The 24896-nt window shown below is 36.2% G+C and overlaps 1 long non-coding RNA gene across 2 annotated transcripts; it reads left to right on the top strand.

The window, feature by feature from the left end:
- The first annotated feature begins 218 nt into the window (after window positions 1–218).
- On the top strand, window positions 219–15240 carry LOC102004579. Of its 2 annotated transcripts, none has more exons than XR_259925.1 (3): window positions 219–291; window positions 8032–8149; window positions 14981–15240. It is a non-coding gene; the product is annotated as an uncharacterized LOC102004579 (long non-coding RNA). The 2 variants fall into 2 exon arrangements; XR_001232795.1 differs by having other exon boundaries at window positions 14850–15240.
- The last annotated feature ends 9656 nt before the right edge of the window (window positions 15241–24896 follow it).

Genomic DNA, 24896 nt, shown 5'->3' with positions numbered 1-24896 from the left:
AGCCTGGCACCCAGTGTAATGGTGTTGAGGTGGTGGGTCGTTTAGAAGGTGGGGCTCAGTGGGAAATGATTAGGCCTTTATGAGAAATTAGTGCTTTTCTAGTGGAAAACCCAAAGACTGCGGGTTGTTTGTTATGAGCAAGCCTGGCAACCTTGGACTCGCTTCCTGACTTTCTGGCACACACTCCTACCACTGTGATGTCATCAGCCATCTTGTGATGTAGCCAGGAGGCCCTCACCAGAAGCCAACTCAGTGAGGCTACCTGGCCTTTGGCTTTCGGCCTTTAAACTTGTAAGTTAAATTAAACCTTTGTCTTTATAACATTACTTAGCATCAGGCATGTAATTATACTAACACAAAAACTGCTGGGATACATACAAAGCTTGATAGTATTTCTGCATGCTTGCCATGAACATATGGGCACAAAACTAAAAATTTAATGCCATATGTAAATTCAAAAAGTTAACAAGCTTTAGTATAAATTTTGTGTGCTAGAAGTTACAACTACTTTGATTTCTGAAAAAAATTTCAAGGATTTATTTAGAGTATGGTCACTTATTAGAATAGTAGTATGTTAATTATCCTCAAATTGGTAAAGTTTGTGGTACAATAATTACCAGAATCCTAGGAACATTTTTATAGATACATACAAAATTATTCTAAAATGTATATGGAAAGGCAAAGGAAGATTTAGATAAAAAAATTTTGAGAAAATAATGAAGTGACTGACTTTAGGAATTATGGGATACCTATTGTTATTGAGATTGTGTCTTAGGGGGACAAATATATAAGTCAATGGAACAGAATAGAGGATGCACAAGTACAGCCACAGCAATGTGCTTTTTGGAAAATGTGCAAAAGCAATTTGGTTGGAAGGAAAGTCTTTTCAACGTTAGGTCAAGGGCAACTGGACATTCTTAGGCCAAACAAAACCAAAGAACTTCTATTAAACTTCACTCTGTATATGAATATTAGCTCAAAATGGATCACAGACATAAAAATAAACATAAAATTTTAGGAAAAAAGGAACAAATTTTTATTATCCAGAGATAAGTAAATATTTATTAGACAACAATAAAAATAAGTTGTATAAAATAAAAATATTGACAAAATGAACTTCACAAAAATTTAAAATTTTGGCTCTGGGAAAAAAAATCATTGTGATGAGATGAAAAGGCATGATAAATACATGTGAAAGAGTTATAAATACCTACACAACAAAAGATTAGTATCAAAAATATACAAAGAAGAAAAAAAATCCTGCTGTGCAATGGACAAAAAACATGAACAGATATTTTACAAAAGAAGATAATGGATATTTGTTTTCATTAGCAATTAGGGAAATACAAATTTAAAACATAATGGAATATTAGAAGCTACTTAACCAAAATAACTAAAATTGAAAAAAAGTAATGACAATACCAAATGCTGGTGAGGATCCAAATAAACCAGATCATTTATAATGTCAAGGTGTAAATTAAAGTGGTATGCTACTCTGAAAAAGAGTTTGGTAATTTCTTGAGAAAAGAACTTAAACTCAAACTGCCATATAGTCCATTTATATCTCTAGATGTTTACTCCACAAAAATAAATTCACACAATGCTGTGTGGAGCTGTTCACGGCAGGTTCATTCTTAATGTCCAAAAAGTGGAAACAATTCCAAAGTCCTTCAATGATTGAATGGTGAAACAAACTGTGGTAATCCATATCACAGAATGGTATCCTAAAATAAAATAGAATAAAGTACTGAAATATACAACAACTTGATGAATATCTAAAGCATTATGCTGAGTGAAAAAAGTAGCCATGTTGTATGATTGCCTTTTACAATATTCATGAAATGATGGAAGTATAGACAAAGATACAGATTTGCAGTTACCAGGAATTACTTACATATAAAGAGCTGGTAGGTAGAGAAGAAGTAAGTTGGCTATAAAAAAGCAAAATGAGAGGTCCCTAAGGTAATGGAACGCTCTGTATCTTGAAGCTATCAATGTCCATGTTCTGCTGCTAATATCATACTGTAGTTGTAGTTATTATTGGCAGACACTGGAAGTATATAAAAGGTGTTCCTGGGGCTGGGGATTTAGCTCAGCGGCAAAGCGCCTGCCTGGCAAGTGCAAGGTCTTGAGTTCGGTTCCCGGTACCGGAGAAAAACCAAAAAAAAAAAAAAAAAAAAAAAAAAAAAAAAAAAAGGTGTTCCTGTAATGTTTCTTGTATTTGCATGTAAGCCTACAATGATCTCAAAATTTTAGTGTAATATATGAAGAAATTATGACATAATTTTATTTTTGTTAGATTTATATCATTTCCCAGTGATTTTCATGCCTGAATTCATAGAAATATATATATAATTTTCATTTATGAAGCATGTTCTTAATTAAATGCCATAATTTCTCAAAAATTATTTTGAACTATAAAATCCTATTTATATATAAAAGTCACTCCAACTTTTCATATTTTAAGTATCTCTAATATATATGTACATACAAATACAGATATAAATATATATGTATATTCACCCCAGTCAAATTACAGTGTTTCTTCACATTCAGTATATAACTTAAATTGAAACAATGTGTCATTTAGATAATTTGTTGCAACAAGGAAGCAGAATTGGGGCTCTTAGGACAGAGCCCCACTTTCATAGAACAGCTGTCTGTCCAGAGCCATTAATACCAGAGTAGAACTGAAGTATGATATTTTGTTAGTTGAAATATAAAATGGTACCTACCTTTGCTATGATAACCAATATAGCACTGTCTTGAGAACCATGCGCCTAGCACAAGGGGTTAGTCATGAGCATCTGCAAGGGAGATAGATGTTGTGGGTGTGAAAATATCCACACAGGACTGGAGGAAACCTGGGACCAGGAGTGACAGCACTGCACTTCTTGGACATGGCGTAAAGAGGGAAACAAATTCATCTAGGATGGCAGGCACTGATGATGATGCTCCAGTCAACCCGGCAGCAGGTGGCATATCACAGATATAGCTGCCTGGATGGGTTACCTTTACAGAATCTTTGCACAGGAGCACGAAGGTCACAGCCTTGAAAGGGACAGGGAAGCTTTAGAAGAATCAGAGTTCTGAGGCAAGTCAAAGATAAAGATAGAAACAAGCTAGCTCCAGAAACCTTGCCACTAGAGAGTAGGACAGTTACTCTGTTCTTCAACAGCAAGAGTTAGAGCAATGTCTACAATAAGCAAGTGACGTTAGGCACCCACCAATGAACACGATTGCCAGAAACCTAGAGGTGATTCAAACTCAACCATCACTAACCGGAGGACCTTAACTGAGCCAGAGAAGATAGGAAGCTACACGTGGGCACGTGCCCATGGCTCCATCATACATGCACTTTTCTCTGTGCTGGATGCCATTCTGGGGAGATGGGTGGGAAATGAAATTTCCTTTGGAAAAGAAAGAAACAACCCTTAGTGTGTGTGAAGTTGAAAGTGAGAAGTCACCTAAAAGAGATTAAGATCTGTCTGGAAGATCTGCCTTAAGTAAAATCAAAAACAGAAAAAAAAAATCAAATGATTTCCACTTGTAAAACCATCTCTTCATCCTCTATAAAGTCGTGGAGGCTTCAGAGTAGCATGTTCAATTGTACAAAACAAACTCATTCCCAAAACATTTTGTGATATTTTACTGAACCAAAGATAATCTATAAATATGTGTGCAACATGGTTCCTGTCCTGGAGGAGTTTATAGTAGATTTGAAGTGGCAACAAATGGATCTCACTAAAGGCTTCACAGGAGATGGAAATACGTGGAAGAGTTTGCATGACAATGCCCTCTAGTGATGAGCAGTGCTCAGAGGGACCAGCACCGTTCTGCCAGTAAGAAAGGAGGTTTAAACTTCACTTCATCTTCTAGCTTGTCAAAATGAGCCATCTTGATAAAGAGGGAAACTTAACCTATTAAAAATAATTTATACTACTTTCTAGTTTGTTGGTAATTACTCTTTCAAGGGAATCACTTTTTGGTGCTTGAGGGTCTGGAGGGTTTCTCCCTATGTATGCATGTCTACAATGTGAATGCGCACTAAAGCCTCAGGAAAACTGCAGAAAAAAACCGGCAAGAGTGATACATTTTCCTTGACACTGATATGCTCATGGGTAAACACTGAGGTTGTGCTCTGGCGAATGACTTTGACAGCAACAATTACTGAAATCATTTTCCCATAAGGCAACACAGTTTAGCAGAACCTGTGTGACATGAAAAGTCTGATGAGGATGTAGTGTCAGAAGATGCAACTGGAACTTTTAAATCACAAGTACTGTGCCCTTCTGATATTTGCGGCCCCTCTCTCATCAGTTATGCATCCCACCAACACTCCCAATTCTCTCACTTCTCAGTGCTCTTCTGAACTCTAGACCAATCTCCTTAATTAATATCATCATTCAGATGGGATTGAGGGAAATCCCACCACTCTTTGGATTTCAGATTTAGTATGTTCAAAATTGAATTGTCTTCGTGACCCTGAACATTCCAAAAATTTCTTCTGCGGGGTTTTCTGTCTCTATCAATCACCCAGGTACTCACAGTAGTAACATAGGAATCCTTTTAGACACCTTCATCTTCTTCAACTTTCATACCCATTATCAAGTTATACCAGTTTCACATTCCAAATAAATATTAAGTCCTTCTCATGCTCTCTGCATCCACTACTAGCATACTGACCCACTCATCATTAATTTTCATCTGATCTTCTGCAAGCTTCATAATAGATCTCCCAAAGAATCATATTAGGTATGCCAACCCAGTCTCTACAGCTATTAAAGCAAAGATAAAATCACTCTTTTACCTAAAGTTCTTAATCAGATTCCCACCAACAATGGGTGAGATGTACGTTCTTTTTTAAAATAAAAGAATGAAAACATATTAACACAGAGACACCCATTTACAAAATGGCACAAGAACAATACAAGCAATATTGAATTACAGACAAGGCGACAGGAAATTAACAATGGTTGTTGTATTACATATTGATATCTTCAAGGTGGTTACTCAGGAAAACAAATATAGACATGAAAGGTGGATCAAATAATTGATCATTAACTGTTCCTTTCAATAGAGTGATAGAAGTCAGTAGTATGACTATGTTAGCTATTTTGTGTATACATAATTTTCCCCTTCTTTCTTTTCTCTTTTCCCTCACCCCAGTCGCTCTTTACTTTTGAGCAGTTTCCTTTCATTTCACAATGTCTATCATTCCTCCTAACTTTTATCCACTCTTTCAGGTTCTTACACTAGTGAGATAATACATTGCTTACACATTCAGGTAAGCTTTTATCATTGCTTTCAGAGTTACCCTGAACAGACCCTCCCTCCTCTTGTCTGTTCTCTCCATCATGTGGTTCGCTGGGCCAACCTGGCCTTCTGTAGGTTTCCCAGTGGTCTTGGCATTTGCCCTGCAGGGACTTTGTGCAGAGGCTGTTCCTCTCCACTCCTCACCTGATCAGTCAACCTTGATCAACCTCTAGGTCACTACTTACATTCACCTACACAAAGAGCCTGTGACCCTATGTTCTGAACTAAATTCAACATTTTATTTCCCTCATTAATACTTTTTGTCTCCATAGAAATATATTATGGTTCTGAACAAAAATGTTGCACAAGTGTCTTGGATTCCGATGCAGGCTTTTTGGAGCATGTTTGGATCATGGGGACACTATACTTACAAGTGGGCTCACCCAATGATGATTTCCAGCAGAATGCGTGGTTAGTAGTGGGCCAAGGCTGAAAGGGTGAGTAACTGGACTGTGACCTGGAAGGTGGTCCTGGTCCCCAGTCCTCTGTTTCCTGGCTCCCTGGCCTGTCATCATGCTGCTTCCGCCTTGAAGACAGCTGACCCTGGACTGAAAGTCTCTGAATCCAAGAACCTCATTAGATCTCTTCATTGACTTGTATCTGGTATTTTGTCCCAGCAATAGAAAAGTAGCTAATACAAACATGTTCTTCAATACAAAATTATTTTTGTACTATTATTTATTAGTCTCCATCACTAGCTTTAAAGCCTATGAAAGTGTGGTTGCTGTTTTATACAAGTTCAGTTACAGAATCTGGCATGAAGAAGTTTTGTAAGAAATGTTTAATGAGTATGTGAATGAATATGAAATAATAAATGTTTTCTACATGAGACTGGTAGTAGCAACATCATTTTTTAAAATAAACAAGTAAGTACAAATAGACCATAAAATTTTCTTACCTTGGAATTTGAAACATTAACACACCTAACTACCCCTTATAGAACCTGGGAAAATCCAGTTAATGAACATGTAATGAATAAATAAATGATCAGTCACATTTGTAAGATGTCAACCTGCTGTATATGCATGCATTAGGGAACTATAGATCAGCATAGGAATTAGTCAACTTGGTAACTTATATTCATACATTGGTAGTAAAATATGATTTTCAAAATATACATGTCTTTTGACAATGATTTAAATATATATAATAAATTTCAAAGCCATCTTTTGTCTACCCCCTAACAGAGGTCTCACTAAATAAAATTAAAATTCGGGGTCAGATACCAAGATATTTTTCTACAGAGGAAAATCATTCTAATAAAACTATTTTCACATAAATTACAGATGTTAATCTACAGGTGCAGAGTTAAAACTCTGGTAATTAATAATAAAATCTCAGGTCAGCATTTACATTTCATTGTTGTGAAAACTGATATTAATACTATGCTAAGCAGATGCAATAATTTTTTAAACTGAACCACTAGATCATTTAATTGAAAAAAACTTGAGTTCAAAGCATTGTTTCTATTGGTAGAAATAGAATCAACATTTTAGTGCACAAAATGATAACAATTTTGTCTTAATCCCACTATTTAGCCCATTTAAATCTCCTCTGATTAAAGATAATTCCAGCATTTTAAAGATCAAAGCTTCCTTGCTGGCTGATTAGTTTCTTGGTCCTAATTTTACCTCTCAGTCAGACCATACAGTCTTTACAACAAAATTTAAATTTTAAAACACAGGATTACTACCTCTTCCAACATAGAAAAATTAACAGTAGTTCTTGCATAAGATCACATTTGCAGTAAGTGATAAATGCTAGTTAGATTCACATTAATCTTTGCACCCTGTGCCCTGTGGCTAAAACAATGAGTTTTGTAAATTGCCAAAAACACCCATTTTGGATACCGCAATGTGAGAATGCCACAGCTTCCATGAAAGACTCTTCAAATCCCACAATGTGTTATAAATAGCTTCATTTCTAACACCTGACCTTTAATAATATGCAATGCATATTAGGAGGAGGGATTATTTCAAAACAGCCTTCAAAAGTCATAGTTCTACAAATGAGAAAATACTAGCTTCTTTAAATCACAGTTATGTATGATCTCTGACTAATGATACAGAAATTGAGAGTTAAAAATTACCAAATCAGTCAGGACCACTCCAGCCAGGATTTTACCACCCTTAAAATGTACTCTTTCTTTCTCTGTATTACTAGATGTCTCCTGAAATATTACTTCATCCTTTCTTCCCCAGCTGCAACGATCCTGCTTCTGTATTTCAACATTGAACTTGTATACTTTCTATGACTGATTCAATTCTTCTTTGCTATATGCTGCCTTCAGTTATTTCAAAACATGGTTTTTAAAATGTAGTTAACACTGAGAAACACAAATTCCACCAATGCCGGTGGCATCGGATCACAGTGGGCCAAAATTCACATTACTAACCTTGCACAGCATCCCGGACACAGAGGGTGGAATTCACCGAGCACTTTTTGATGTGATTGACGATTCTAAGACCTCCTGGAAGATTTAAGAAAAGCTCAGCACTTGGCACTTCCACAAATTCTGACATGTGAGGGGATTCACAGGCTCCAGACCAATTCTGAAACTCCATCATATCAACTCAATTTCTTACAATGTGAATATTCTCAAGTTTCTTTCTTTTTCTTTATAGTGAAAGTTTTAGGAAGTTTATATGAATTAATAAAAATCCTGGGCTCTATGAAGCCAATCTAGCTTTGAACATGCTTTTATTGATCTTTCAGGTAAATCTACTGTGAATGTTATGAGCCAAGCCCAGATCACCAACTTCAAACAGAATTACAGGTACCTGTAGAGAGTGATGCTGGCAGACAGGCTTTTACTAAAACCAGCAGAGCAAAGGTGAGGAGAAAAAAAAAAATTGCTTAATTAACATTTTAGATGTGTTGCAGCTTGAGTGATTTGAGGCAGCTGATTAAACTCCCTGGTGCCTCCTGGAGGGTACCATTTTCCTTTCTCTTCTATTTAATAGGTATAGTCGATTTGTTTCTAATATCTGAACACATTAGCATAGAGGAGACTTTCAATATGCTGGATTTTTTAAAATATTCATTCTTATACGTCAGTTACCCTGCCCAAACATAATAAAAAATATTACTATAGCCAATTCTATGGCTATAGTAAAAAACAATTTTTCTGTTCTCACCTCTTAGAAACAGGGCATTTCTTACCCACAAAGGGAAGTACACTTGCTCCCTATTTTTCATACAGACAAAGGGAACGGTAATATGATTAACTATCCCCACCACCTCTAAAATTCACATTCATGTCCATGTGAAAGAGTTATGCCCACTTCTTCTTTCTCCATGCTCCAAAACAGGCTGAAATCGGAAGTGGAGAAGTGTTGGGGACTGCTACAAAGTGGTTCTGAGAAGGATTTGATATTAACCAATTGGCTTTCAATGTTTACTTGTGAGTTGTCTAAAGCTTAGACACCTTGTCTGACAAGACAAGGCCACAGCTAAGGATGTTTGGCTCCAACCCCAATTATTACAAGGAGACTGCAGCTGCGGTCTCCATACTCCTACAATAAATACCAACCTAAAGATAAGGTAGTTCTCCTGACTGGCATAATTTACTATTCGGGAAAATTCTCCCAAGGTCCTGTGAGATTCCTGTGTTTTCTTGAGTATCCTTCTCCTTTGTTTGAAAACCAAATAAATACAGGCCACCCAGAGAACTCTTTGGCTAAACTCAGAGGACATCAAAGCTGTAAGAGAGTTAGGCCCTCCTGGAGCCCTGAAATCATTTCCACTGTCTCATTTATTTAAACCGTTGCCATCCACTCACTTGGGAGATTTCAGGCCTGGTCAGCCTGCAATAATTTAGGGTTATTTAACCTGGTTTTTGATAGAGAAGAGCTAGATAGAAGCCATTGGCAGCACCGCCATACAACCTTGTTTTTTAGCCTAGACTTACATTTGAGCTATACCCTCCAAATAAAACACAAAGTTCCTTGCAAAGTGCATATGAAAAAAATTACCAAATTAAGCTCAGTCAGATCTCACAGTGAAGATCTTAGCTCAGAGATACACATCATTGTGGTTAAGAAATGGAGCCCTGAACCCAGAGTACCTGGATTTAGAAATCATAGTGCGCGGTCTTGGGAAATTCACTTTACTTCTCCCTTCTTGAGTTTCCTCATCTGTAAAATGAAGGCAGTAGGAGGAAGAACTTCATCACGGGTTTTTGTAGCAAAAGCAGCGACATACCCTTAGAAGAGATACTGATTCCTGTTACCCTTCCAACCAGCATTATGCATGACTGTCATGCCAAATGGAAGCCCAGGACGCTTTTATTTTTTCATTTCATGCTAGAGTTAATTCTTTGACATAAAAGTGTGCAGACTGTCAACAGAATTTTATTTTAAAATAGAAAATTTTCCTGTCACCTGGTCTCAAATATTCTCATCCACCTTTGCTTTTTTTTTTTTTCATATTCTTATGGAGCATATCCCAAATATATTACCTGGCCTATAACTGTTTAGTATGGATCCCTAAAAGACAAAAACACTCATCAAATGCAAAAACAATATTCTCTGGTGAAAAAAATGGCAAGATGAGAGAATAGAGCCTTCAGGGCTCATCCCCATACAAATATCAATTTGTTCCATTATCCCTGCAGCATGTAGCACTAGAAAGAGTAATAGAGTAAAAGATTCTTTTTCTTCAAAAAAAAAAAAAAAAAAGCAAGGAAAAGAAAATACTTTTAAAGGCTAGGCAACTCAGGTGAATGAGTACAGTACCTGGTTATAGCACAAGCATGAAAACAGGTGAACTGAGGGCTGAAGGAAGAACAATTTTACATGATCTGAGTCACACACCCACAGCCTCAAGCAACAACATGTGAAGAAAGACGTGATTCATTTGGGGGAAAGAAAGCAGAGCACCTTTTCTTAGGCCCTTAAAGGGGACTTGCCACAGTAGAACAATGGATTAGACAGCCCTATGGCCCTTGGACCCAGAGAAGTACTCGTGAACTGCACCCCTAGTCCTGTCCCAAAACCAAATAGAAATTTATTGCCCCTTGCAAAGTATATTCCATCTCTAGTTCACATCACTCACTGGCCAATGGGAGAGACCATGGGCTCTAACTAATCCAGTTAGTAGGCAAATCTGAATGGCTCAAGCTTCAAGTGCACGTCAGCATTTTGCCAGCTTCATGCTCCACGGCATTTCATCCTGCTGCCTTGTAGACACAGTGGTCTTGGATTTAGGGTGCCTTCTAGTGCTGCAGTAACTGCAGCAGTCTCATGCTTAGGGACTGACCATGCCAAAGAGTGAATCCTGAATCTATGTACAGACGTACTGTTAAAGGACATTCTGAGATCAAGCCAGTCTGTGAAGACTGGAATAAGACCTCACTCTTTCAAATGAGTTCACATCAACTCAGAACCACAATCAGGGGAACAAATTTTGCATCATTAAGTGAATAAATTAGGTGCTGGTAACTGACCTAAAAGATGTATGGACTAGGGGTGGGGGATTTAGCTCAGCAGCACAGCACCTGCCTGGCAAGCACAAGGTCATGAGTTTGATTCCTGGTACCTGAGAAAAACAAAAAAACCTAAAAAACAAACAAAAAAAAAAAACAAAAAGAAAAACAAAATAAAGATGTATGGGCCATCTAATAAGAAGTACAAAATAATTAGTTTTAAGGAAGATTGGCATATTTTAATAAAAGATGGAAAAAAATTTAAAGAAGTTATGAAAACAACTAATCAGAATGAGACAATGAGAGATATTGAAGTAATAATTTTGAAAAGCAAATTATTCTTGGAGTTGAAAGATACAGTGAGTAAAAGGAAAAAATGTAACAAAGAACCTTAAAAGCAGAACTGACACAAATGGTGAAAGAATCTGTGAACTTCAAGACAAATTATTTGAAAATGTACATCCAGAGGAGACAAAAGAGTAAAGAGAAATGAAGAAAGTTTGCAAGTTTTATGGAACAACATCAAAAGAGCAAATGTAAGTCACTGATATGCAAGAAAGAACAGAGAAAGGTAAAATGGTAGAAGCTTACTTAAAGAAGTAATAACAAAAAACTTTACAATAATAGAGAAGGATATAAGTATTTTGACAGATAAAAGTTAAAAGTTTCCAGTAAGATTTAATAAAGAAAGATCATAAGAGAAATTATAGCCGAACTGTTGAAAATCAAAGACAAAGACACAGTCCCTAAGGCAGCAAGAAAATATATGTAAATAATATATTATACAAGGGGTTTTTTTTGTTTGTTTGTTTTGGTACCAGGAATTGAGCTCAGGACCTTGCACTTGCCAGGCAGGTGCTTATTCCACTGAGCTATATCCTTGACCCTATCCAAGGGTTTTAATGTGGTTATCAGCAAAAACTTACAGGCTGAGAGAGGGAGACTCAAAGTGCTGAAGGAAAAACTTTTGCCAACCAGGAATACATAGAAGAAAATGAAGGCTTTCCCAGTGTCTTGGTTACTTTTCCTTCATTGCTGGGACAAAATACCTGATGCCCAAAATTAAGGAAGCAAAGGTTTATTTTGCTTACAGTTTGTGGAGGTTTCAGTCCATACTTGGCAGGTTACAAGGCAGAGTGGCACACGGCAGAGGGCTACAGCTCATGGCGGCAGAACAGAGCAAAAGCAACAAGCAAAAAGGGGAGGAATGGCAGCAAGCAGCCTCTTCCTCTGCCTTACATATGCAAAATATCCACCCCAGGGCGGTGTAGCTCTCACACCCATAATCAATCAAACTCTAAAAGCCTGCCCCATGACGTCATGAGGGTTTGGGGGGACATACAGACACAAACCACAACATCCAGACACATAAAATCTGAGGCAGTTACCACCACCATACCTATCTTAGAAGAAATGCCAGGGGGAGTTCTTGAAGCCAAAAGAAAAAGCAGCAAGAAACACAAAAGCATCTAAAAGCACAAAATTCACTGTTAAAGTAAGTAAAGAGTCATACGGATATTCCTTAAATATGTTAATTGGTAGTGTGTGACACATTTGTATCCTTAGTACAAAAGTTAAAAGACAAATTTATGAAAAGTAGTAATCACTACAATAATGTTAATAGATATGCAATATAAAGGTTGCACATTCTGTCAAAAATTTCAAAATGTAGAGGGACGGAAAATAAGTGTGGCCTTTTTGTTTTTGTTTTCAATCAAAAGTAGTTTATTGTTAGCTTTAAAAGCTTTTATAACAACTCTACACAAAGCATGTCAACATTATGTGCTGCAAACATGTATTTAAAAAAGGAAGGGGATCAGAAGATGGGTGAAAGGTGTTGGGAGGTGAGAGAGGAGATGAAGAAAAGAGCTATCATGTATTAGGTACATGTGCCAAATCCCCACAAGAAATGCAAACATCATGTACTATTAACACAAAGAAATAAAAAACAAAATATATCATATAGTTAGTGTACATAACTAACAAGAGTTTGTTTTTGTATATTTTTTGTTAAAACATTATTTAAAAACAAGCAACATTATGTATAATAAAGGTTGAGACTCATGTTAAAAAAAAAAAAAAACTCTACCAAAAACTGTTAAAACTAAGAAATGAAATAAAAGTTTCAGGATACAAAATCGAAATACAGAAATGAGTACCATTTGTATACACAAGAAGTAAACTATCTAAAAAAGACATCAAAAAAAATCTTATGTACAATGGCTGAAAAAATTAAAACTTTCAGAAATAAATTTAACAAAAAAGCTGAAAACTATCAAACATTGATAAAAGTAATTGAACACGATACAATAAATACAGAGATATCCTGTGTTCATGGATTGGAAGAATTGATATAATTAAAAATCATACCCATACTACCCAAAGGAATATACAGATGAATTTAATCCTTACTAAAAAAACAATGACATTTTTCACAGAACTAGGGCAAAAAATCCCCAAATACAGGTGGCAAGAGAAAAACCTGAACAGTCAAAGTAATCTTGAGCAAAAAGAAAAAAGCATTAACATTGTTTAGTAGATTATACTAATCAGGACTCAAATAAGGAATGGACAATATGGCCCTGGAGGCTTCTCTCTTCCACAGTCTCCTTCTCTGTCTCATCCATATTTCAGTTGAGGATAAAACTAGGTATTTGTTTGGTAGATTTTCCCACAGTCCTGAGTTTTATTATTACATTTTATAAAGTTTTGTTTTATTTAGTTTTGCTTCAGATATGTTCCTCTGACTTCTACATTTCTTCTAAATTTTTAGTTGGATCTAAAGGTTTGATCAGTTTTATGATTGATACGTTTGACCATAATTAGGACCTAAAATGTTGGTATTTTATTACTTTTTCTTCATTTATTGCTAACCTCATTGCATAAAAAGAAATATTTTTCATCTCCTGTTTACTAAACCAGTAGTACAGCTTTACTTTGGCAAAATAAATGTTCAATTCTAATCTTTATCAATTATCATTTATTCCACCTTCCAGGAATGGCCAATTATTATCCAATGTATCTGTAATAACTCATGAATTAAATGTATTTTATGCATTTAAATTCATGAAATTATCCTGATAAGTGTTTAATCTGTCCATATTTAGGTAGAGTAATCCTTTCAAATTGTCTCTTGACAATTTTTATAAAATTTTAATAGTCTTTGATAGTTTCCTTGACAGAATAAAATGTTAAAGCTTATATCCACAGTTCTTCCCAAGAGGTAGAATCAGCCACATGTCCAAAAAGTTCATGATCTGTTCAGTAAAAAATAATAGTTTGTAGAATACCAAATTTTCTCCATATATGGAATGTAGATGTGTTTGCATATCATTTGAAAAGTACTATATAATAACACTTTATCCTTAACTATTTCAGCATGTTGATAAGTATTATGCAATGATATTTAACATGAAGTCACTATTCAAATATATCTAATTCACCCAAGGTTATCTTTTACCTTTTTACTTAATCAGGACCTAATCTATATGCATGCTATATTTGGTTGTGTCTTTTTAATCTCGTATAGCCTAGAATGTTTTTGCATTTTACAAAATCTATTAAACTACAAGAGTCCAAGACAATTTTTGTGTTGAATGTTTCTTCCACCTTTTGGGTTTTTTTCCCAACTGTTGTATCATGATATCCTATTTCAGTATAAAATATTGACTCTCCAAAAATTTTCACCCTGAGCTATTGAGGTTAGCCATATATCATCTAAAACCTTTCCTGGAGCAATATTGATTTTCTCTGTGTAGAAAGTACATCTGAATTACAGGAATATTGTAGTTCACTGACATAGTATTATTTGCTCTCTTTATGAGGTGCAGAAAGTTCTAAAATCCATAATTCCCCCTGGAAAATCATGAAAAAATGAATATGTTACTTGACCACGTAGGCAACAGTTTAACCTTGTGAATGTCCACCTTTAAAACGTCCTTACACAATTATGCAAAAACGCTATTGGTAGATATTATATAGAAAAAGATATGGGAGAAGTTACAACGTTATCTCCAAAGCTCCTCTCCACTATTGAACTATGGCTATGTTAAATTACTTAAAATACGCAATGACTCTTCCTGGTTAAATGTGCCTTCCTTCTCTCCAGGCTTACTAGAGGCTCTCCTGAGTTTCTCCCTGCTTTATACCCTGCAAAGGAGAAAAAAAAAAAATCTCCTTTTGGACAATTCTAAGCTACATAGGCCCATGTTTGCATTTTTTTCATCTCATTCTACATAGAACTTGTCAGAGAAGCTCAGAAGCTGTTATCCAACCCAAGGGAAGGACCTGGGAGTGATGTTTTGGAAAGTTACTGAGTTGGTGCCTATCACAGGCAAATTTGAAAAATACTGCCCTAGGATACAGCCAATCGCCACCGAAGGCCTGTGCAGTGCGCAGCAGCGGCTCCTATCCGGGCTCTGAAGCCACATTACCCGCCATGCTTCTCTTCAGGGCAGACGCGAGGTGTGCGTTAGAATTTCCACGCTCTCATAGGAAAAAAGCCAATTAAAGATATGTTATATATTAATTATATTCATCTCGGGGTGATGTGTTACATTTCTTCATTGTATCTTTGGGGTATTAAATTGTCTATAGTAGACATGATTTACTATGAAAATAAAGAAAGTGCGTCATTGAAAGAGACGAGGCAATGCTCATGTTCCCTCAGCTCAGACTTAGTTAAGTCTGTCTGTAAGCCCAGCACAGGGATTAAGTCTCACTCCGTGCTTTCTTTAATGCCTAGGACATGTTGGAATCCAACTAAATGTGAGCTCATTTAAAAAAATTTGAAATCCCCCGTGGTCCTTTCTTTGCTTCGATCTCTTTTCTTTGCCAAGTACTACTAGTCTCCCACGGCTGTGTTCTACCGAGGATACCGAGCACAAACACTCAGTGCCAGTGTTCCGGGTCATGACATCATTACAAGAGAAATCTTATTTAAGAGGGATATTAAAATTTCTCAGCATGTCATGTGTCAAAGATTTAAAACATTGATTCTGCCTTCTTCCGCATTGCTCACTGAGTCCTATCAAAACCACTCTTCACGCTGAAGCACTGCTATAGAATCATGACCCTTCGTGCTGGTGTGTGTGCTCCAGATTTTGATCAAATCTCACCCTCATAAATCCACCAATGGCTTATAATTGTAAAAATGTATTCAACAGATGGAGGGCAGCTTGTTTTTGTTCTTTACGCACACTCTCACGTTGTTGTCCAGGCCAGTCTCAAACTCCTGGGCAGAAATGAACAATGTGCTTCACTCTGTGGTAGACGGGACTACATGCACACAATACGGCACTCAGCAGGATGGTTGCTTTATAATGTGAGCGAAAAGTCCTTAGACAACTCTGTCTCTCAAAATACTTTTGGGAAAATATTAAAACAAGACACTTTATTTTTAACAAAGTAGTATTATAAATATTTTCAGTAACTTGTAAAATAACTTTTTTTAAAAAAAAAATTCTGGGAATTGAACCCACTTCTCCAGCCCCCACCATTTTTTAAAGTTTGATATAGGGTCTGGTTTACTCACTAAATTGCTCAGTCTAGGCTCAGACTTTCGATCCTCCTGCCTCAGTCAGCTGCAATTGCAGGAAGGCTTAGATTTTAAAGAAGGCTGTTTTAGGGCCTGGGGATTTAGCTCAGTGGCACAGCGCCTGCCTGGCAAGTGCAAGGTCACAAGTTTGATTCCTGGTACAAGAAAAAAAAACAACAACAAAATAATAATAATATAAAAAAAGAAGGCTGTTTTACTTTTACCTGGTTATTTAACATCTGTGTGCTTCAGTTTCTTCAGCAATAAACTGAAAATAACATTAATGGCCTAACTACTATTAAAATATCTGATAGGGTACGTCAGGACAGTAAAAATATGTAGAAAAGCTCATTAAAACGATGACAACTTTCAGGATAGGGTGGTGTACGCCTGTAATCCCAGCTACTGGGAGCTCTGGTTATAAAATACCTTTTTTAAATGTCCCCACTTGATCACAGCTGAATCTTGGGGAGAGAACCTTAAAAAAGAAATATCTTTAGCTATGGTCAGTTCCAAAATCATAGACGTAATCAGGAAATTTTCCATAAAGAGCCAGTGAACATGAGGGCCAAAAGCCAAACCTCTGCAGCCTTTCTGATCTTTCCACTACTGTGACTCTTCCTGGCTCAGAGATTGCTGTGGTCCCCTGAACACATTTTCCAGTGTTATATCGCCTATACAGCAGGATGGAAAGTCTGAGTCCAGCTTGAACATCTCACTGAGACATTGTCTCAAAACACAAAATAAATAAATAAAAAGGAAAAAGAAAGAAAAGAAGAGGAAATGAATTAGGTATTTACTATTCATCATGATTTATAAAACTAGAAAGAAACTTAGTGATGCTTCCAGTTCCTAATTTTAGTCGAGAAAATAAGAGATAAAATGACCTGCTTCGTTTCAGGCATCTCCCTTGCAATTCTAGTTTTCCTTTTGAAAGAGCTAACGTAAAACCATTTGTGAAGTGGATTAAAGAGATGTGCTGCATACTTTGGTAAAGCAGCGCACAAAATGGCCTTAGATTTCTCAACATCAAAAGCAGTGTTATATCGCCTATACAGTGCTAAAGGAAAGCTATTTTTATCAAAATTATACAGCATCTAACTGACTGATTAAATGTAAGAAGTCAATAATGATACTTTCAGATACGCAAGGTCCAGCAAAGGTACTTTCCACTCCATATTTCTTAGGAAAGGATGCTGCAGAGAAACAAGGGTATTGTAAAGACAATAAGAAAATATAAACAGAAGATGTACGGGGATGTACATCTGTAAGAAAATATAAACAGAAAGTGAAAACATTTTAAAAATGAAAAAGAAAATATATTGCTTCTTCAGTGGCCGGTAAGAAATAGATGAGAACAAACAGGAGCCCAGATTGTTGGATCCAACACTCAAGTAACAGAGATATTACCTAGTATCAGACTGTAATTTTAATTTAAAGAATATTAATGACCCTGAGATGCAAAGGGGAATGAAGAAGTCCAGGATCACTGAAAATGCTTCCCAGTTCCCTTCCTGTGACACTGGCACATACTTTCTGTTTCAGATGAGCTCTCAAAATAATGTATGGAGGCACTGCTAATGTAAAGGGAGCTCTGGTTATAAAATACCTCCTTTCTATATTCTGACCATGACATAGCCAGCTCTGACAGTTTCCAACAGGCCAGGCTCATAAGACAATAAATTCCAAGTTCTACATCTACCTGAATTGTTTTTTCCTTTTTTCTTCCCTTTCCCTCTTCTTTCTATACCAGTTTCTCCTAGATAGAAAGCGCAGTATACAAATCAGCTGGTAGCGTCTGTCCATTGCACTCATAATAATAATTTAAACAATATTTATTCATTTTTGTAGATTTCAGAAATCATACAAAGCAAATTACAACATATTTAATTATAGTTAATGAACAACATAGCGCTATCAAATTTGACACATAAGAATAAAGAGGACAAAAGTTTAGGTTAGAAGAGAAGATGAAAGCTGAGAGAAATGTTAGAAGTGCTAATAGCCTCACCTTCAAAGTAGAGAATCAAGAAATACTGTCTATAATTGACCAAATAGGAAATGAATATGTAAGTATATGAATCGTAAGTATATTACTTACAATTACAGAGAACATGAATAGATGAGCTGAAATTTTAATATAATTGGGCGGGAAGTATGCCGTTATTGGTCAGTGAGCTAAGACTCAGTAGGCAATGTCTAAAATTAATAAAGTAAAGCACACAGACATAGCTAAAGTGTTTTCAGATGTGGATGCAATTTCCAGGAGACAGTAAGAGGGATTAAAGCAACACATCTTGTGCAAAGTGGCCCTGTGAAGCCAAAGATCATGCTATTTCTTGAAATTCTCCCCCATACTCTAATTTTTTAAAGCAGGACTCTTTCTGCTAATCTGATAACTTTTAGTTATTCAAATAAAGGCATAAATGTCCCCACTTGATCACAGCTGAATCTTGGGGAGAGAACCTTAAAAAAGAAATATCTTTAGCTATGGTCAGTTCCAAAATCATAGACGTAATCACGAAATTTTCCATAAAGAGCCAGTGAACATGAGGGCCGAAAGCCAGACCACTGCAGCCTTTCTGATCTTTCCATTACTGTGACTCTTCCTGGCTGGGAGATTGCTGTGGTCCTCTGAACACATTTTCCATTCTCACTAATTAATAAAGTGGTTCATATATTATTGAACTCAGTCTTTGTGGGAAATTACTTCAGACAGACTGCATATTAATTTTGACAATATCAATAGAAATAATATCATTTTAAAAGAATAGTGCCCTTGAATTTTATAAAGGCACCTGCCCTCAGGTACAGAGTATATTGCCCACCATTGCCCGCCAGCAAGTGTCATGGGAGGCTTTGTTCTGCCAGGAAGACACAGGCATAATTGATGTTCATCACTTCCAAGTTGTACCCTCTGCATTCTCTCATTAAAGGATTTAGATACAAGGACGGAAGATATATTTTGAAGATGGTAAGGCTTTTAAACAGGCTTTGTCTACCTCTATTCTGTTATATAAATGTAAACTATAATTCTACATAACTTAAACCACTCTATTTTTGTATCTTCCTGATAGCTACATTGCACCCTAATTAATAGCATTATCTTCACTGTCAGTGTTACAGATTTGAGGTTGTTTTTTTTAAAAAGAAATTTAGGTGTTATGTCTTCTTCCATTGGATGGTCACCATTTTGATATACACATCTGGTTAACAAAGCTGTTACAAAAACAGAGAATTTATTATACTTTCTGTACAGAGAGAGTTGGTTCTTTACACTGTAGTTTTCAGTGGGGAGGTTTTCTATTACTCGATGCCTGAGTTCTCCACAAACTATGGTTATGACTTTGTGTTCATTCATGTGCTCAGGCGATGCTTTACCCATTCACTCATGAACTCAAGTTGAGTGTTTACAATGAGCATCGCACACTGTACTGGAGTAGGGAGTGGGGAGATGGGGAAGGAAAAAGCACAGACATATGAGCAAGTGCTTCAGTCTCCGTAAACAGCCATCATTAGAGAAGGGCTACAGTTAAGAGAAAGACCTAGACCCAGGATGCTTGTCCCTGCTGTTTACAAGCTGGGTTGACTTTAGGCAAGTTATTACACTCACTGTGAGTTCTATACCTCATGGGAGCAGTATCATTAGCCATATTAGGGTTGACCGTGAGAATTAAATGAGTTAATGAAATGAAGCACTTACAACAATCTCTGGCACATCGTATGTACTGTTCACTACTTCCATTATGCCACTTGGAGAGATGAGGAATCATATACATACTAAGAAATTACGAATTTTGGGGGGCTGGGGATTTAGCTCAGCGGCAAAAGCGCCTGCCTGGCATGCGCAAGGTCGTGAGTTCGGTTCCCGGTACCGGAGAAAAACCAAAAAAAAAAAAAACAAAGAAATTACGATTTTTGAAAAGATACCATGCAGCAACCTCTGAATAATAATTAGCATTAAATGTTTTCATTAGCAAACTTCCAAATGTGAGAAATGAGAAGGAATAGTCTTATTCTGGTTCATCCTATCATATAAAGTCTAGGCCATTAATATGTCTGTTCATCTTTAGTTGTGTGTCATTTTAGGCATTATTGTATTCTATTCACTTTATATAGATTTTTTCCTGAATTACTTGCATTATTCTTTCTAAGGTCATTATGCATATGTACTGACAATCGCATATAATTCTATCGGGATTCATAGATTAACTTGTATTTTCAAATGCATGAATTGCTATGCAGGTTTCCAGTTTTATTTTGATTAAGTGCTTGTCCTTATATCTCTACTCATACTAATAGCTTAACTTGAGAAATTGTATTTTGATTTGAAGCTGAGTACACTTTTAGGGTTTTGCCACAGTAAAGGTTGTGTATTTGTAAAGTGACTCAGTTTCGAGGTGCCAAGAGCATGACACCAGCTTCTGCTTGGCCGTGGTGAGGGTGTCACGGTAGATATCACAAAGGCGGGAGCCCCTGTGAGAGATCATGTGGCAACACAGGAAGCCCCTGACTGATTCAGGGCTCAGGCTTTCTCTCCTATAACAACTCAGTCTTGCAGAACTGTAGTTCCTACAGGAACCACCTTAATCTCTTCCGAGGGCAGCGCCCCCAGTGACCTGACAACTTCTGTCTAGGCCCAGTCTCTGCCAACCCAACATTATATACTGAGGACCAAGCCTCCACCTCACAAACCCATGTATCTAATCCCACATCCAAACCACAGCAACTACATAAATATAGCCTCCTTCGTTAAATCTTGCAGTATTTATAAAGTTAGCAGCTATTTTTAATGAGAAAGGAATATATTACCCAATTGGATGTTACTCCATTATTAAATATTTATTACTATTTTACATAACAAAAGTATTGAGGTAAACAGTTCTGGGATTAATTCAACAGCTCCATTATCAAATACCTAGTGTCTACCTTCTCTCCTGCTGCCTTTCCATTCTCAAGAAGCTGATGTTGTCTTCCCATGATTGCAAAGTGAATGAAGTAGGTGCAAGATTACATCTGCACACAAAATACCTACAAAATCAATAAAGAAGACTTGGTCTTTCATCAATACACCTTCCACCTTTCATCAAAGAATATTTCCCAGTCAGCTCTGTGCACTTCCTTTCAGTGGCATTGGACAGTTCTAGTTCGCATGCTTTTCCTTAGTGAAGAGCAAGTTAGGAAAATATCTGGTATTTTCAGTCTATCTCCTGCTTGTTGTTTTGGCCAATACAATGGCTTTGGGGTGTGTAACCATCAGTATCAGCTGCGATAAATAACTGTTGCAAGAAAAAGTCTCAGGAAGGTTCAACAGAGCAGGTGCTTACTTGTGGATCTCTTTCCAATCTTTGTGTCAAGACCTTAGATACATAAATTAGAGAAAAGTATATTTTCCTCATTCACAAAATTGTAAGGTGAAGCTCATAGTCTCAGTTTATTATTCTATGTAGATCACTAGAGAAAATCCATAAAGTAATCTGACAGCATGATTTTCTTTTTTTTTTTTTTTTTCATAATACTTTATTACCACTTTCCTATGGGTTAAGAGAATGATCATTCAAATAATGTTAAGGACAAGAACACATTACTTTTCAGGTTTGCTATATGTCATAACTGCTCTAGCACTTAAAATTCCATTTATATACAATTTTCTGTATACAGGTTCTACAATATCATAAACCTTTAATAAAGAAATTTTCATAAACTGCTGTCACCGATTCCTTTTTTAAGAAATCACAGTGTTACATAAGCACAGCTCTTTCACCTTTTTCTTCTAGCACATTCTAAGTTGAAGCGAATAGCACACAGCATTTTCAGCCATTAGTATTGTGTCCTGAATCCAAGAAGAAAACAGCCAGTTAACTGAAAAAACACATTAGCCAATATATCTGCAATGCCCACTGAGGATAATGCTGAATTTCAAAAGTTCTGTTATACTTACTTGTAATAGCTGTTACTTTGTGGTTGGAAAGAAGTGCAAAATAAGGGGAAAAGTGACAAAAATGTAATAGAAACTCCTGTGTAGAAAGTGTCATATCTGTCATCTGGGACACAAGGCACTGCGGAAAGCTACTGCCAGACTCAAGTATCACCAGATTATGAGATGTGCATAACGTGCAAGAACGGACTTGGGGAGCAGTCTTCCTGCACCGCACTTTGCGGACTTAGAAGGGCTGCTTCTGCGAATGGCTCGTCCACAAGGGAAGAACACCAGCAAACCTCCATCCTGAGAACAGCTGGCAAGCAGAAGGGCTTGGATCCCTGGTAGATGAGAAAAAGTGACTGATCCTTGTGGAAAATGGCAAGATGCATTCTAATTCAATTCACAGAGCTTAAATTTTAAGCATTTTTTTTTCTTCTCTGAGCAGCAGGAACAGATGAACTCTCAAGAAATAAAGATCTCATTTTCATGGAAATCATCTCACAAGAACAAGAAAGCAGAGAAATAAAGAAAATGTATGAGGCAGACTTAGGATTGCTGTAAAAGACAGCAAGTATCAGATTCTCTAAGAGGACTTAACGACTCCTTGAGGTATATTTTAATGACTCTGTAACAGTTGCCATGGTTTATCTTCCCTCTGGAGTAAATAGGATACTAGCAAACAGGTGCAGTATACTCAGTCTTGGAAAACAAAATTTAGTATAAAACCACCAGACTACTCCACAGCTAAGGTTAGCAAATTATAACATACTGAACACTGCACAGGAGTGAAGGTCTAAGCTGGCCTGTGATTCTCTGTGTCTGAGCCGACTTTCACAATTACTAATGTGGCAGGTCCATATGCCTAATCAAATAGTGAACACATAATAAAGCTTCAGAAGATCCGAAACTATGGGACATCAGAAGCACTGGGGGGCTCTTCAAACTCCACACAACAGGGCTCTGCATCCAGGAGCAGTGAGTGATTCATGTATCACAGCCCTGACACCTGTATTAAAATATGTCCAGGTGATCTAATGGGCACAAAAACAGGCCACTCGCTACCTTGAACAGTGGCATAACACAGACACACAAGTGTTGCCATTCTAATCTGACATTCTGGTTTGATATAAAATACTAGATATTCATGAGCTCTTTTATTTATTTGTTTATTTGTGATTCTTCCAGTCCTGACTCAGATTAATCTACGAGCTCCACGAAGACAGAAATCTGATTCATTTTTGCACTCCCCAAATACACTTAGTTACTGGCACCAGGTGAGCATTCTGCAAATGCTTACTGAACAAACAATGAATAAATCCTAAATGTGTTCAATTCTAAGGCACCCGCCTTATTATTATCAAGGAAATAAGTGGTAACTTTTGGACGAAGAGACTTATAATACAGTTGGGCAAAGTCTAAATTAGCCATTACCAAGTTTGCCGTGATGTGTACTAACACCATTAAAACAAACCACACCTACATTCTTAAAACTGTGTGAATAATTTACACTTTTATGTGTACAAAGTGAAGAACAGGAACTAGCATTTTATTTAAATTTTATTCACATATTTTATTTTTAAAAGAATTAGTTCATTTCATAGTATTTTCAGCAGCTTTATTTTTAATAACAATAATATCCCTTAATATGTGGGTAGTAAAACATACATAACATTTCTCTTACTAGTAGATTATTAGATAAATCATTCCCAGTATTTAACTACTAAAAGAAACACTGTATTAAATTTTCTTACTTACCCTTGGACATGCACTTCTACACAGAGGCATAAGTATATCCATAAGGTAAGTTCTTAAATATGGAATGAGTAGGTTAAAGCATATGAGGTTGAAATTTTCATTTGATGAACCACCGCTAGGTTGCTTTACAATGCAACAGCATAAACTGGTAACAATGCATGAGATTTGCTTCTTCTCCACTCTTATCTTTGACAGATTATCAAACTGTTTTGGTGTTTGTCAGTCCGTGAGGGCAAAAATATTTTATAAGAGATTTAATTGGACTTCATTTCATTAAATATGATGCTGAATATCTTTTCTGTTTTTTAATTGATTTTGAGCAGCCTTTATAGATTAAAGAAACCAGCTCTTGGCTTCTAAATATATTGTAACACTTTTTGTCATTCTAAATAATATTTTGATGAGTTTTATATATTACAAGTGTTTCTGTTTCTTGCTTTTAGGTTTTCTGGAGGTTAGACAGAAATTATAATTTCTGTATTTAAGTTTAAAATATTTTATTACATTGGTTTTGGGGGTTTGGTGTTACTTTGAAAGATATTTTCCTTTTTAATTTTATTTTATGAAAAAGGTAAAACAAAATTTCATTATAAAATAATAGAATGATGATAGTTGACACATTATATGTTGTTATCTTTAAAGTACTTGCTTATGGTACAAGATATGGATGTAACAATTTCTCCAATGATATTAGCACAAAATGTCCTTTTTAATGAGCTGAGAGACACTAATAGTGTGATTGAATTTTACTTTTCCCCTTTTCCCTACTGTCTTTTCCCCTTTCATCCACCTTAGTTACTTTTTCCTCTTGAACAATGTCTTCCCATTTCACAATATCTATTGTACATTTTATTGATTTTGTGTAACTTTTTTACTTTTAAGGGAATAAAAATTATAAATAGCATTAAAAATGGTATGAAATTTCAAAACAATATGATAAA

This window comes from Chinchilla lanigera, unplaced genomic scaffold, assembly GCF_000276665.1.
Source record: "Chinchilla lanigera isolate Chin_1 unplaced genomic scaffold, ChiLan1.0 scaffold00010, whole genome shotgun sequence".
In the NCBI taxonomy this organism is placed as follows: domain Eukaryota; kingdom Metazoa; phylum Chordata; class Mammalia; order Rodentia; family Chinchillidae; genus Chinchilla; species Chinchilla lanigera.
The sequence above is the reverse complement of the archived record's forward strand: the minus strand, read 5'-3'. Positions and strand labels throughout refer to the sequence as shown.